We start from the raw sequence: 16,410 nt of genomic DNA on the forward strand, positions 1-16,410 counted from the left end.
AAGACAGGGTATTTTTACACGTATTAAATGTCAGGAATTTGTTACGAATAACTATGAGTGGTGGATGGAATCAGGCGCAGAGAGCAGGGTTCTGTCGTTTATCAAATTTAATACACCGGTGCAACCGAAAAATGATTACGCCATCAAACACAGGGCGTATATAGGTTGCCAGTCCAAAACAACAGGACAAAATAGACCAGAGAATAAAGATAAGAAAACAAATCACACCATCAAACACAGAGTAACAAAAAAACAAGCCCGCACAAAATACCCAGCGGGCCTAGTGCCCTTAAATACCCTACAAACAAACCCTAATACAAAACAGGTGTACCCAATTAAACACTAACCAACACAAACGGAAAAGGAATCGATGGCAGCTAATAGGCCGGTGACGACGACCGAACAGGAAGAGGCACCCTCTTCAGCGAGGTTCGTGACAGAATTGTGAAAAACTGGGTTTAAATGTATTTGGCTAAGGTTTATTAAACTTCCGACTTCAACTGTACATGGCATGGAAGTTTGTTCAGATGAATTCAATCACGGTACAGTTGAGTTCGATGATATGATTCACAGTTGACAGTTCAGTAGGGCATTACTATGTGATCCTGGTCTTGATTAGCTGTGGTTTGGATTGGCCACATAACATGTGGTGTGGCAGGCCAAAGCTAAAGCAGGCTGAAATGGCAGGGGCTATAAAATGTAGCATATAGCATTTGTGGTATACATCAAACAATAGATAAAACTCCTAAAGCTAGTAGGCAACCACAACATGTGCAAACAATGACGTGTCAATTTACAACTACATGTGGCATCAGGAAAATTGATCAATGAATCAAAATGTACTGGCATTGACCTGTATATACTTGCATTCTCGTGTTTCTTTAACTCTCGTTGTTGTTGTGTGGTTTTTATTCTTTAACTTCTAATTCTATTTCATATTATCATCAATATTAGTATTATTATCACTGCATTGTTGGAAAGAGGTGTCAAGGTAAGAATTTCACTGTGCTGCTGTACACCTGTTGTATCCTCTGCAAATGGCAAATAAACATTGAAACTTGAAATCTGTTTGCCTTATCCTCAAGGTTTTACTATAGGAATTGCTGAAGAAGGAGAAACACCCTGCTCTTTTTTGTGCAGGAATAAATGGCTGACTTTTTGCAATTCCACTCCTCCAGACATAGTGGTGTGCGATCAGCGAGCGTGTATGTGTGTGTGTGAACAGAGGAGCCCGTGCTAGCTGCTAGCCAAAGGATTTACAGTTCAGAGAAAAAGACAGGGGGCTTCAAAAGCGAGCAGCGAGCGGAGCCACTGTCAGAATGTAATTCCATTTCATGAATAAGCGCTTGACTGCTTACAGTGACAGCCTAGTCCTCATCATGTATCCACAGGCATCATCTTGCCCCTAGCACCCAGCACTGACAGAATGTCATTTTCCTTTCCTCGTTCCAAAACAGAAACCAGGAGGCAACCAGGTTTATGTGTAACAACCGAAATGTGTCCCTCCCTTAAACATTTGTTTAAATGGGAGAGAATAAGAGAACTGAACTGAACCTCCTTTTTTTCTGGCATTTGAAGGCATTTTGGGTCTGAGTTGGTTGCAGTCATTGCTAGCTGCTAGTGCAAAAAACAGGTAGACCAGATATGAGGGTAAATGAACACCATGTTACAGATCATTCAACAGTTCTATTGCAAATGTACTTATTGCAAGTGCAATAGAAGTATAAGTATTGCACGTGTACTTCAGAGAAAGAGATCAGCGAGTTTGAATGTGTGATTACTGCATTACTTCATTGGCAATAACACAAGAACATCTTCAACCAAACTCCATCATTGTAGCCTAGTTAAATAAAGTTAAAAACAAAATTGTAATTCTAATTTGTTTACCTGTTAAATTTCCCCCAAATTAACCAACACATATTGAGCTTGTGTGAACTGCAGTCTTAACACTGTAGTGTGGGGACACTTCTTACCTAGCTGCCTCTCATGTCCCTCCTCCCTGCCTGTCCTGCATTGTCTTAGCATATTAAACATGTTATTTTCCCTAGCTCCTGCTGGAAGAGTGGATCCACAGACACGGATGATGAGAACAGACGTGTTAATGTTCAGAGCGGAGGCGCAGGCTGGGCAGGACGTGGGGGTAATAGGGTGTGTGTCGGGGCCTTAACTGGCAGCGACAGCTAGCTCTTTGAAAGAAGCGGTAAGATCCAGATCCATTATGCATGAGAAGCCTGTGTTTCACTAGTAATGCTGCTACACACTACACACCACTACACACCCCTACACACCCCTTCACCTCTCACTCCACAACTCCATCGGACACATTAGACACTCCTGTGTATTAATACTGTGTATTAATTAAGTGATAATGCCCGTGAAGCTGGTGTTTGGAGGATATCTTGGTACGGGTGTTGTTAGGATATATCCTCCAAACACAGGCTTCGAGGGCATTATCACTTTTACACAACGGTTTACCAACATATTCAAATAATGATATTTTCATTACAAATTTTATTTTGATTAATTTATTCATATTATTTCATCCTTCCACAAGATACAGTCCCGAAACCAATCTAGGGTTGCTACCCAAGCCAACTGGTCGTTCGGTTCCCAGTCGTTCAGTCTTTTTGTTCTGTATCTATGGACGCAACCCAGTCGTTCTTCTAAATGCTCCATTGCCATACTGACTGGCAAGGTTCTTGTCCCTTGCTTGCTAGCTAGCCAACTATGCATAACTTAGTCATGTTGTAACGGCGTTCGTCTGATGAGAGTCGGACCAAAATGCAGCGTGGTGGTTACTCATGTTCTTTAATAAAATAGAACGATACATGAAATAACTAAGTAACAAAACAACAAACGGAACGCGAAAACCTATACAGCCTATCTAGTGAAAACAAACACAGAGACAGGAACAATCACCCACAAAACACACAGTGAAACCTAGGCTACCTAAATATGGTTCCCAATCAGAGACAACGAGAATCACCTGACTCTGATTGAGAACCGCCTCAGGCAGCCAAGCCTATGCGAGACATCCCTACTCAGCCGCAATCCCAATGCCTACAAAACCCCAATACGAAACACAACAAAATAAACCCATGTCACATCTTGGCCTGACCAATTATATAACGAAAACACAAAATACTAAGACCAAGGCGTGACACATGTCAAACAGTGCAGACAGAATAACAACAATAGCTGCATTTGTTTAAGCTGTTTTCTAGTGACATTTATTTGGATACATCCATAACAATGAGCTAATGAGGCACGATACCAGTTTTCGCCTGGTATAGAAAATGTGCTCTCTCATTAGGACACTGTTGTTCAGGGGAGCTAGCCAACAACACAGCTAACACAATTACTTCATACTGAAGCTGCTAAGACTGCAAACTAGCTGCACTTCGTTTAGTTTGACCTATTTCAATTTACATTTCTTTGAATATATCGATAAAATTTATGCCATCTGATTCATTATTTAGACTGGCTTAGAAATGTTGCCTGCCTCTCTCTCTCGACACGACTCCTGACCCGTTCATTACTATGGGACAGTTAGAGATCGAATTTGAATATTGAAACAATGTTGCAAATGTTGGAGAGACAGCAAGATCTGTTGAAAACCTAATGTTAGTCTAATAGAAATGTGAGATATTGTCTAGATGCTTTTTATACAGTGAGGGGAAAAAAGTATTTGATCCCCTGCTGATTTTGTACGTTTGCCCACTGACAAAGAAATGATCAGTCTATAATTGTAATGATAGGTTTATTTGAACAGTGAGAGACAGAATAACAACAAAAAAATCCAGAAAAACGCATGTCAAAAATGTTAGAAATTGATTTGCATTTTAATGAGGGAAATATGTTTTTGACCCCCTCTCAATCAGAAAGATTTCTGGCTCCCAGGTGTCTTTTATACAGGTAACGAGCTGAGATTAGGAGCACACTCTTAAAGGGAGTGCTCCTAAATCTCAGTTTGTTACCTGGATAAAAGACATCTGTCCACAGAAGCAAGCAATCAATCTTCCAAACTCTCCACCATGGCCAAGACCAAAGAGCTCTCCAAGGATGTCAGGGACAAGATTATAGACCTACACAAGGCTGGAATGGGCTACAAGACCATCGCCAAGCAGCTTGGTGAGAAGGTGACAACAGTTGGTGCGATTATTCGCAAATGGAAGAAACACAAAAGAACTGTCAATCTCCCTCGGCCTGGGGCTCCATGCAAGATCTCACCTCGTGGAGTTGCAATGATCATGAGAACGGTGAGGAATCAGCTCAGAACTACATTGGAGGATCTTGTCAATGATATCAAGGCAGCTGGGTCCATAGTCACCAAGAAAACAATTGGTAACACACTACTCTGTGAAGGACTGAAATCCTGCAGCGCCCGCAAGGTCCCCCTGCTCAAGAAAGCACATTTACATGCCCGTCTGAAGTTTGCCAATGAACATCTGAATGATTCAGAGGACAACTGGATGAAAGTGTTGTGGTCACATGAGACCAAAATGGAGCTCTTTGGCATAAACTCAACTCGCCGTGTTTGGAGGAGGAGGAATGCTGCCTATGACCCCAAGAACACCATCCCCGCCGTTAAACATGGAGGTGGAGACATTATGCTTTGGGGGTGTTTTTCTGCTAAGGGGACAGGACAACTTCACCTCATCAAAGGGACGATGGACGGGGCCATGTACCGTCAAATATAGGGTGAGATCCTCCTTCCCTCAGCCAGGACATTGAAAATGGGTCGTGGGTGGGTATTCCAGCATGACAGTGACCCAAAACACATGGCCAAGGCAACAAAGGAGTGGCTCAAGAAGAAGCACATTAAGGTCCTGGAGTGGCCTAGCCAGTCTCCAGACCTTAATCCCATAGAAAATCTGTGGAGGGAGCTGAAAGTTCGAGTTGCCAAATGTCAGCATCAAAACCTTTATGACTTGGAGAAGATCTGCAAAGAGGAGTGGGACAAAATCCCTCCTGAGATGTGTGCAAACCTGGTGGCCAACTACAAGAAACGTCTGACCTCTGTGATTGCCAACAAGGGTTTTGCAAATAATGCCTAGAGTGTGTGCGTTGTTTGGGAATGGTGGCGATACAGCACAAAATCCCAGTGGATGGTGGCTGTATTACATCCAGTCAGAGGTTCCTTTCAGTCTGTCTGGATGGCGATGTATTGGACGTGTCGCTAATTCATATGAAGGACTTCCCGAGAGAAGAGGTTACACGACCAGGCAGCAGCCGGTATGCCAGTTAAATAATTGCTTACATTTTACTTGATTATAAATTGTTTAAAGCTAACATCAGTAGTGGGTAGGTGCTCAATATATATAATTAGTACCTATAATGATGTTTATCAGAAGCGCTGTTTGGTGCGATGGTAAAGCATTCACCTTTTGATTAATTAAACAAGCAGAGTTCGAATCACAGACAGCATCATGATTTATGAAATCTCATTCTAACCAACAATGGGGCGTGTTCATTATAAACTCAGCAAAAAAAGAAATGTCCTCTCACTGTCAACTGCGTTTATTTTCAGCAAACTTTCAGGCTAGGGTCCTTTTTTCCTCAATTTCCACCTCAATGACATGCACAAAGTAAACTGCCTGTTAATCAGGCCCTGAAGCCAGGATATGCATATAATTGGTACCATTGGATAGCAAACACTTTGAAGTTTATGGTAGATATGGTAGTAGAAACTCCAAAGAAAAACCAAACAGAATTTTTATTTTTTGAGAGCTCATGCTCTTACAATGGAAAGTATAGTGGCATATCCAAATCCAGATCCCAGATTGCAATTCCTATGGCTTCCACTAGATGTCAACAGTCTTTGTTCAAGGTTTCAGGCTTGTTTCTTCCAAAATGAGGAAGAATAATGAGTTTTAGTACTGGGATACAGACTTGGAAATTCGTGCATGCGTGCGCGACGAAGAGGATGCACACCTGCTAATATCGCTTTCCTATTGAACATACTTCTCTCCGTATGAAATATTATAGTTGAATTACATTTTAGGGTATCTGAGGATTAAATAGAATTGTATTTTGACTTGTTTTAACAAAGTTTATAGGCAGCTTTATGGATTCCTTTCTCTGCAAGTTGAACGAGTGGATTACTCAAATTGACGGCGCCAACTAAACAGTCTTTTTGGGATATAAAGAAGGATTTTATCTAACAAAACGACACTACATGTTGTAGCGGGGACCATTTGGATGACAAATCAGAGGAAGATTTTCAAAAAGAAAGTGAATATTTAATCGCTATTTGTGAATTTACGGAACCTGTGCTGGTGGAAAAATGTTTTGATGTCCCGCTAGCGGGACGTCTGGCCTTAAGTTAAACTGTGTAAATATTTGTTTGAACATAACAAGATTCAACAACTGAGACATAAACTGAACAAGTTCCACAGACATGTGACTAACATAAATGGAACAATGTGTCCCTGAACAAAGGGGGGTCAAAATCAAAAGTAACATTCAGTATCTGGTGTGGCCACCAGCTGCATTAACTTCTCTAGGATAGGGGGCAGCATTTGGAATTTTGGATGAAAAGCATGCCCAAATTCAACTGCCTGCTACTCATCCCCAGATGATAAGATATGCATATTATTAGTATAGAAAACATGCTGAAGTTTCTAAAACTGTTTGAATCATGTCTGTAAGTATAACAGAACTTATGTAGCAGGCGAAACCCAGAGGACAAGCCATTCAGATTTTGTTGTTGTTGAGGTCCCTCTCTTTTACATTTACATTTACATTTAAGTCATTTAGCAGACGCTCTTATCCAGAGCGACTTACAAATTGGTGCATACACCTTTTCAATTAGCTTTCATTGGGAATCCAGATTTCTAAGGGACTTGCTTGCAGTTCCTACCGCTTCCACTGGATTATTCCTTTGTGTAATGAAAAAGTATGGCCATCTTGAATGAGAGTCACTTCATGTGAACTGTTAGATAGAGGCGCGTTTTCTTCCTGTATTGAACACAGATCATCCCGTCTTCAATTTTATCGATTATTTACTTTAAAAATACGTAAAGTTGTATTACAAAAGTAGTTTGAAATGTTTTGGCAAAGTTTACAGGTAACCTTTGAGATATTTTGTAGTCACGTTGCGCAAGTTGGAACCAGTGTTTTTCTTAATCAAACGCGCCAAATAAATGGACATTTTGGATATATATGGACAGAGTTAATCGAACAAAAGGACCATTTGTGATGTTTATGGGACATATTGGAGTGCCAACAGAAGAAGCTCATCAAAGGTAAGGCATGATTTTTATTTTTATTTCTGCATTTTGTGTCGCGTCTGCAGGGTTGAAATATGTTTTTCTCTCTTTTGTTTACGGAGGTGCTACCCTCAGATAATAGCATTGTTTGCCTTCGCCGAAAAGCCTTTTTGAAATCTGACATGTTGGCTGGATTCACAACACGTGTAGCTTTAATTTGGTATCTTACATGTGTGATTTCACGAATGTTTTATAGGAATTTATTTGAATTTGGCGCTCTGCATTTTCTCTGGCTTTTGGCCAAGTGGGATGCTATCATCCCACATATCCCAGAGAGGTTAAGTACTGAAGTGCATCTCCTCCTCATGGACCAGATTTGACAGTTCTTGCTGTGAGATGTTACCACACTCTTCCACCAAGGCACCTGCATGTTCCTGGACATATCTGGGGGGAATGGCCCTAGCCCTCACTTTCTTATCCAATAGGTCCCAGACATGAGATCCGGGCTCTTCACTGGCCATGACAGAACACAGACATTCCTGTCTTGCAGGAAATCATGCACAAAACGAGCAGTATGGTTGGTGGCATTGTCATGCTGGAGGGTCATGTCAGGATGAGCCTGCAGGAAGGGTACAACATGAGGGAGGAGGATGTTATTCCTGTATTGCACAGCGTTGAGATTGCCTGCAATGACAACAAGCTCAGTCCGCTGATGCTGTGACACACCGCCCCAGAACATAACGGACCCTCCACCTTCAAATCGATCCCGCTCCAGAGTACAGGCCTCGGGTGTAACGCTCATTCTTTTCACAATAAAGGCGAATCAGACCATCACCCATGGTGAGACAAAACCGCGACTCGTCAGTGAAGAGCCACTTCTGTCAGGTCAAGCGACGGTTGGCTTGTTCCCGTAGGAGACGTTGTTGCCAGTGATGTCTGGTGAGGACCTGCCTTACAACAGGCCTACAAGCCCTCAGTTGAGCCTCTCTCAGCCTATTGCGGACAGTCTGAGCACTGATGGAGGGATTGTGCGTTCCTGGTGTTGCCATACTGTACCTGTCATCCTTGCCATCCTTGTTGCCATCCTGTACCTGTCCCGCAGGTGTGATGTTCGGATGTACCGATCTTGTGCAGGTGTTGTTACACGTGGTTTTCCACTGAGAGAATGATCAGCTGTCCATCCTGTCTCCCTGTAGCGCTGTCTTAGGCGTCTCACAGTGCAGACATTGCTATTTATTACCCTGGCCACATCTGCAGTCTTCATGCCTCCTTGCAGCATGCCTACGGCATGTGCACGCAGATAAGCAGGGACCCTGGGCATCAATCTTTTGGTGTTTTTCAGTCAGTAGAAAGGCCTCTTTAGTGTCCTAAGTTTTCATAACTGTGACCTTAATTGCCTAACGTCTGTAAGCTGTTAGTGTCTTGTCGACCGTTCCACAGGTTCATGTTCATTAATTGTTTATGAATCATTGAACAAGCATGGGAAACAGTGTTTAAATAATTTACAATGAAGATCTGTGAAGTTATTTGGATTTTTACGAATTATCTTTGAACGACATGGTCCTGAAAAAGGGATGTTTCTTTTTTTCTTTTTTTTCTTTCGTTTCGGTATCAGACTTACTTTTTGTATGATTCCGTTTGCAGAGCATACAGGCTGGCAGCTCATCGCCAGTTCACCCTATGGGCACAAGGGAGAATTCGATGAGGTGTACGGCGTGTCATCCCTGCGCGTGCTGTCTCTTCCACAAGGGACACAAACCCAGAATCAAGTGGCATCGACATAGGGTTTGAGTTTGAATAAAACCAGTTAATTTAGTAAATCTAGCCTGCTGTAATTTTTTCCAAGACATAGGCCTAATGCTACACCAGACACTTCCAGTTAGCCATGTGGCTTCACTAGCTCAACGCAGATGACAGGACAAACAAGAATTTCCAAAGAGCAAACGGCTATCTCTGACCTTTAACACCAATATAAACCCACATGAAAACACTTTTAGAATTCTGTAGTAAACTATAGCATACTATACTAACCACTGCAGTATCCCTCGATCATGTATCTTACTACCTATAGAATGCTGTAGTATACTGTAGAATACTACAGTAAATACTACAGTATTATCTGCAAAATAACACTAGTAAATACTACAGTAATGTCCGCAAAAACACTACAGTCCGCAAAAACACTTAAAAAAAATATATAGTAAATACTACAGTATATAACTTGCATATACCCTGCCCATATCCCTCCCCTACATCACAAATTGTGACACCCATAAGTGAGAAACCTACAAAACTACTCGTATAGACCATATATTATATTCTCTACAGGTTGTAAAAAAGAACAGAAGTTCTGAACTATCCATTCAGACCCCAATCCTACCTACCTACATGTTATGGAAAATGTGCTCTTTTATACTGAACATTTTATACTATACATTTAAACGCAACATGCAATTATTTCAAAGATTTTGATGATTTACAGTTCATATAAGGAATTCAGTCAACTGAAATAAATACATTGGGCACTAATCTATGTATTTCACATGATTAGGCAGGGGTGCAGCCATGGGTGGGCCTGGAAGGGCATAGACCCACCCACTTGGGAGCCAGGCTCAGCCAATCAGGATCCGTTTTACCCCACAAAAGGTCTTTATTATCTTGACAAAGGATAAAATGCTCACTAACAGGGATGTAAACAAATTTGTACACAAAATGTGAGAGTAATGAGCTTTTTGTGCTTATGGAAGATCATTTCTGGGATCAGCTCATGAAACATGGGAACAGCACTGTACATTTTCATATTTTAGTTCAGTGTCGTGTCGTGTCTTTGGCTATGCCGGATTAAGTGAAATGACATGCTGTTCTATAAAATAATTTCTCCATAATTAATATTACCTGATTGAGCTAATCATGTAAATGTAATTAACTAGAGAGTCGGGGCACGAGGAAATAATATTTATAGAGCTGTTATCTTCCGAATAAACTCTTAAAGACCTGGTAATATTTTACTTCAATAACAGTCAATATTAATCGTAACCTTAATTCAGTCTCATCTGAAAGTTGTAAATTCTTGATTATCTTCACAGACCCTGTCACGCCCTGACTTTAGTATTCTTTGTTTTCTTTATTATTTTAGTTAGGTCAGGGTGTGACAAGGGTGATGTCTAGGGATTTTGTATGTTTATGGGGTTTGACTAGTCTAGGTGTTTTTTTTTTGTCTATGGTTGCCTAGATTGGTTCTAAATTAGAGACAGCTGTTTATCGTTGTCTCTGATTGGGAACCATATTTAGGCAGCCATATTCCTGGGGTAATTTGTGGGTTATTGTCTATGTCTAGTTGCCTGTGTCTGCACTAGTATTATATAGCGTCACGTTTGGTTTGTTGTTTTGTACAGTTTGTTAAGTGTTCGTTGTCACCATGAACGTGACAGAATAACCCACCATAAAAGGACCAAGCAGCGTGTTAAGGAGGAATGGACCTGGGAGGAAATTTTGGACGGAGCAGGACCCTGGACGCAGGCTGAGGAGTTGCCTAGGAGCACAGTTGGTAGAGCATGGCGCTTGTAACGCCAGGATAATGGGTTCGATTCCCGGGACCACCCATACGTTGAATGTATGCACACATGACTGTAAGTCGCTTTGGATAAAAGCGTCTGCTAAATGGCATATATTATTATTATAGAGGACAGCAACGATGTCGGGGAGGTAGGCCACAGAAACCCCAAAACATTTTTGGGGGGAGGCACATGGAGCAGTCGGCGAAGTTTAGGGGTGAGTCTGAGATTTTCGAGGAGTTATTGGACAGATTGGAGGAGAGTGAACGGAGGGGAGATGATGAGACATTTGAGGAGTTGTTGATGAAATTGGAGGAGAATGAAGAGAGAGAGCTGTTGGTTTGGCGTAGTATGCACAGCATTCGCCCTGAGGAGCGTGTTAGCTGCTCGATGCCACCTGTGTCAGTTCCTCGTACTCAGCCTGAAACTTGTGTTAAAGTTCCGGAAGAATTGATGCCGGCTATACACACCAGGTCTACAGTATACCTTCACAACCCGGTGTGTCCTCTCCCTGCTTCTCTCACTCATCCTGAGGTGCGTGTCCTCAGCCCGGTACCACCAGTACCGGCACCACGCACCAGGCCTCTAGCGCGTCTCCAGGCTCCAGTACTCCCTGTTCCTGCTCCTCGCACTCGCCCTAAGGTGCCTGTCCCCAGCCCGGTACCACCAGGGCCGGCACCACGCCCCAGGACTATAGTGCGCCTCGGCAGTCCAGTACGCCCTGTTCCTCCTCCCTGCACTCACCCTGAGGTGCGTGTCCCCAGGCCGGTACCACCAGTGTCAGCACCACGCACCAGGACTATAGTGCGCCTCGGCAATCCCATACGCCCTGTTCCTCCTCCCCGCACTCGCCCTGAGGTGCGTGTCCCCAGCCCGGTACCACCAGTGCCGGCACCACGCACCAGGCCTACAGTACGTCTCGCCAGTCCAGAGCGTCTGGCGATAGTGCCCAGTCCAGAGTGTCCAGGGACAGTGCCCAGTCCAGAGTGTCCAGGGACAGTGCCCAGTCCAGAGTGTCCGGGGACAGTGCCCAGTCCAGAGTGTCCGGGGACAGTGCCCAGTCCAGAGTGTCCGGGGACAGTGCCCAGTCCAGAGTGTCCGGGGACAGTGCCCAGTCCAGAGTGTCCGGGGACAGTACGCAGTCCAGAGTGTCCGGCGACAGTACGCAGTCCAGAGTGTCCGGCGACAGTACGCAGTCCAGAGTGTCCGGCGACAGTACGCAGTCCAGAGTGTCCGGCGACAGTACGCAGTCCAGAGCGTCCGGCGACAGTACGCAGTCCAGAGCGTCCGGCGACAGTACGCAGTCCAGAGCGTCCGGCGACAGTACGCAGTCCAGAGCGTCCGGCGACAGTACGCAGTCCAGAGCGTCCGGCGAAGGTACCCAGTCCAGAGCGTCCGGCGACAGTACGCAGTCCAGAGCGTCCGGCGACAGTACGCAGTCCAGAGTGTCCGGCGACAGTACCCAGTCCAGAGCGTCCGGCGATAGTCTACAGACCAGAACCTCCTACGACGGGCCACAGACCGGAACCTACCACAACGGGTCACAGTCCGGAACCCGGAACCTACCACGACGGGTCCCAATCCGGAACCCGGAACCTACCACGATGGGTCCCAGTCCGGATCCGCCAGAGTCTCCCTCCAGTCCGGATCCGCCAGAGTCTCCCTCCAGTCCGGATCCGCCAGAATCTCCCTTCAGTCCAGAGGCGCCACTCACCCCAGACTCGACCATCAGTCCAGTGGTGTCCTCTAGTCCGGGGTCGGCGGTGAGGGTTCCCGCTCCAGAGACATTACGTAAGTGGGCCGAGTCAGAAGTGGAGCGGGGACCACGTCCCTCACCAGAACCGCCACCTCGGAGTTATGACCACCCAGACCCTCCCATATAGGCTTAGGTGTGCGGCCGGGGGGTTCACTAGTCTAGGTGTTTTTTGTTGTCTATGGTTGCCTAGATTGGTTCTCAATTAGAGACAGCTGTTTATCGTTGTCTTTGATTGGGAACCATATTTAGGCAGCCATATTCCTTGGGTAATTCGTGGCTCATTGTCTATGTCTAGTTGCTTGTGTCTGCACTAGTATTATATAGCTTCACGTTTGGTTTGTTGTTTTGTATAGTTTAAGTGTTCTTTGTCTTTGTTAAAAAGTATGTATTCATCTTACGCTGCGCCTTGGTCTCCCCCATACCATGAACGTGACAAACTCTGGCTAACAAGTTGAATCAGCAATACAATATTGGGTTTAATGATTTATTTACTAAATACCTAACTAATCACACAGAATTACACATACACATAATTAATCATAACTTCATTACAAATTACGTCATAAATGAAGACGTCCCTAGCGGGCGGAGCAGCTGGTTACACAAAAGAAAAGGGTCTGGGTTTGAGTGAAAGAGCGGGAAAACTGAGAGACACAGGGAGAAGCTGTGCTATCGTAAATACAGTATCTTATGCATTCTAAATTACCGCCCATTTGGAAAAGGAAAATGCAATAAATATTTACTCTGAGCTGTGCTTCGGTAGGTTGGTGGAAGATGGAAGGCTGTGTTGCCAAACCGAGTCCTTTGTCCTTTGAAGAATGTCTCTGCTGGTAAATTGGATACGTTGTAGTAACGTCGTTGTGTGGTAGACGGAATACTCTGTCTGTTCCTTCCTAACCCTGGTTTGCAGCTGCTGTTGCTAACTCAACGGCTAGGAGGTATCACTTCTGTAGTGAATAAGAGTTCAAAGTTCATACCATTCGCAACCAAAGCTCACGCTGATGTTGGCTTCCTTCTGTAGTTATTATCTGAACCATTCTGACATCGGAACGTCGTCCTCACATCCTCGGAACAGATGGTTATATTGTCGTCAAGGCTTTATATAGGAAGAGAGAGGAGGGCGTATTTGAAAAGTTTAATAGCCCATGTCCCTTCACAGGGCCGGGCCACTGATTGAGCAGAGCCCTACCTTATGAAAACCCAAATCTCACATTTTAGAAGCTAATATCACATTTCATCCCATCACGAATAATTTCATATTCAAACATTTAAATTGAACAACAATTCCATGTGAATCCGACAACTCTGATGTGTAGACTTCCCAATGTAGAGTTCATGTCATCTTATCATTGATGAGAATTTTTTATTTTTTTATTTTATTTTAGTTAAGAACAAATTCTTGTTTTCAATGACGGCCTAGGAACAGTGGGTTAACTGCCTGTTCAGGGGCAGAACGACAGTTTAGTACGTTGTCAGCTCGGGGGTTTGAACTTGCAACCTTGCGGTTACTTTCCCCCTTCTGATGACCAGGTGGCGAATCGCATCTCTGCATGTCTGGCAGACATATCAGTGTGGATGACGGATCACCACCTCAAGCTGAACCTCGGCAAGACGGAGCTGCTCTTCCTCCCGGGGAAGGACTGCCCGTTCCATGATCTCGCCATCACGGTTGACAACTCCATTGTGTCCTCCTCCCAGAGCGCTAAGAACCTTGGCGTGATCCTGGACAACACCCTGTCGTTCTCAACTAACATCAAGGCGGTGGCCCGTTCCTGTAGGTTCATGCTCTACAACATCCGCAGAGTACGACCCTGCCTCACACAGGAAGCGGCGCAGGTCCTAATCCAGGCACTTGTCATCTCCCGTCTGGATTACTGCAACTCGCTGTTGGCTGGGCTCCCTGCCTGTGCCATTAAACCCCTACAACTCATCCAGAAAGCCGCAGCCCGTCTGGTGTTCAACCTTCCCAAGTTCTCTCACGTCACCCCGCTCCTCCGCTCTCTCCACTGGCTTCCAGTTGAAGCTCGCATCCGCTACAAGACCATGGTGCTTGCCTACGGAGCTGTGAGGGGAACGGCACCTCAGTACCTCCAGGCTCTGATCAGGCCCTACACCCAAACAAGGGCACTGCGTTCATCCACCTCTGGCCTGCTCGCCTCCCTACCACTGAGGAAGTACAGTTCCCGCTCAGCCCAGTCAAAACTGTTCGCTGCTCTGGCCCCCAATGGTGGAACAAACTCCCTCACGACGCCAGGACAGCGGAGTCAATCACCACCTTCCGGAGACACCTGAAACCCCACCTCTTTAAGGAATACCTAGGATAGGATAAAGTAATCCTTCTCACCCCCCTTAAAAGATTTAGATGCACTATTGTAAAGTGGCTGTTCCACTGGATGTCATAAGGTGAATGCACCAATTTGTAAGTCGCTCTGGATAAGAGCGTCTGCTAAATGACTTAAATGTAATGTAATGTAAATGTTACTAGTCCAACACTCTAACCACGAGGCTCAGATGACAACCGATGACAACCAAACTGACATTATATTCATTAAGTACCACCGCATATGTTCAATTGGTTGGAATACCAGAATATATTTAATTTCCCCTCCACCTTCTGATGTTCCCAGAATCTCTATGTTAACCAAGGGTTTTGCAAATGTAACATCAGTAGGGTAGAGAGAGGAAAAAGGGGGGAAGAGGTATTTATGACTGTCATAAACCTATCCCCAGGCCAATGTCATGACAGTAGTATTTCTCCAGTAGGTTTCCTGAAAGAGAAAGCCTCCACATCTATGTCAAAGATAATAAAACAAAAACACTATAGTAAATACTACAGTAATGTCCACAAAAACAGTACATTAAATACTAACAGTATACTACAGTCTGCAAAAACACTACAGTAAATAGTACAGTATAGTTCAATCTACAAAACACTACATTAATTACTATAATATATACTAAAGTTTTCTCTTAATACAGTTTTATATTATAGTTAACTGTAAATAGTACATTATGCCACAGTAAAATACTACAGTATTCACTGTATCGGTTTTGTGGACTTTAGTCTGAGTTGATCCTCTGCCATATCTGCCTTCTTTGTTAATCCTCCTGTTGATTTCAACTGATCTCTTTTAATCTAATTTCCTCAAATATTCATAATTGTCCTCTGATAGATCGAAGGGACGCAGTAGTTGGGGCTCGCAATTCTGGGAAGCGACCAGAGTATTATCGTTGTTTCATGACGGAGTGCCTGGGTTCGAAAATATGTCTATTACCAGTTAGATAATGGGCTATTTTAGTCCGGGCCATGAATTTTTCATGTCGTTAAGTTGTGTGATGGGGGTTTTGGACAGGCTGGCTCCCGGGGTAGGGGTGAGAGTGGAGAGGGAGGGGAGGGATGGGTGCTCAGGCACCGACATGGTGTACATGATGGAAGCCCTACCTGTGATATTTCAGAATAGAGATGTATAGTGCTGACACCACTGATGAGTACATACTACAGTATACGACCAGACAGTATAGCCTGGAACTTTAATAAGTATTTTAATAGACATGATGAATGGAGGGAGGGCAGTACTGAGGCTATTGTTATGCCTACTCCTCCCATATCATTAATGTAGGAGACCATATTTGCCTTTATTACAGGCGGTAGTACAGAGATGTGTGGTTTTAATGAGTGTTACCTACCATTCAACAAGCACATTTCTGTCTTAATCATATGCCTTAGGCTCTGAATCCCATTTGCCAACATAGTATGGACACACACACACAGTTAGTGGGCTCACACATCACTGTTTATGGATTTGGATATGTGACATTTTGTTGCTCTTTAAGAAGCGAGGGATGGGTGGGTGTGAGAGATGGAAAGAGACAGGGGGAGATGGCCTGA

The 16,410-nt window shown here is 44.1% G+C and overlaps 1 long non-coding RNA gene across 1 annotated transcript; it reads left to right on the forward strand.

The window, feature by feature from the left end:
• Positions 1 to 330: 330 nt before the first annotated feature.
• LOC118373119 (uncharacterized) lies at positions 331 to 8,996 on the forward strand. The gene is made up of 3 exons (XR_004823364.2): positions 331 to 429; positions 2,049 to 2,200; positions 8,856 to 8,996. It is a non-coding gene; the product is annotated as an uncharacterized LOC118373119 (long non-coding RNA).
• The last annotated feature ends 7,414 nt before the right edge of the window (positions 8,997 to 16,410 follow it).

Source organism: Oncorhynchus keta, chromosome 31 (genome assembly GCF_023373465.1).
Source record: "Oncorhynchus keta strain PuntledgeMale-10-30-2019 chromosome 31, Oket_V2, whole genome shotgun sequence".
Taxonomy (NCBI): Eukaryota; Metazoa; Chordata; class Actinopteri; order Salmoniformes; family Salmonidae; genus Oncorhynchus; species Oncorhynchus keta.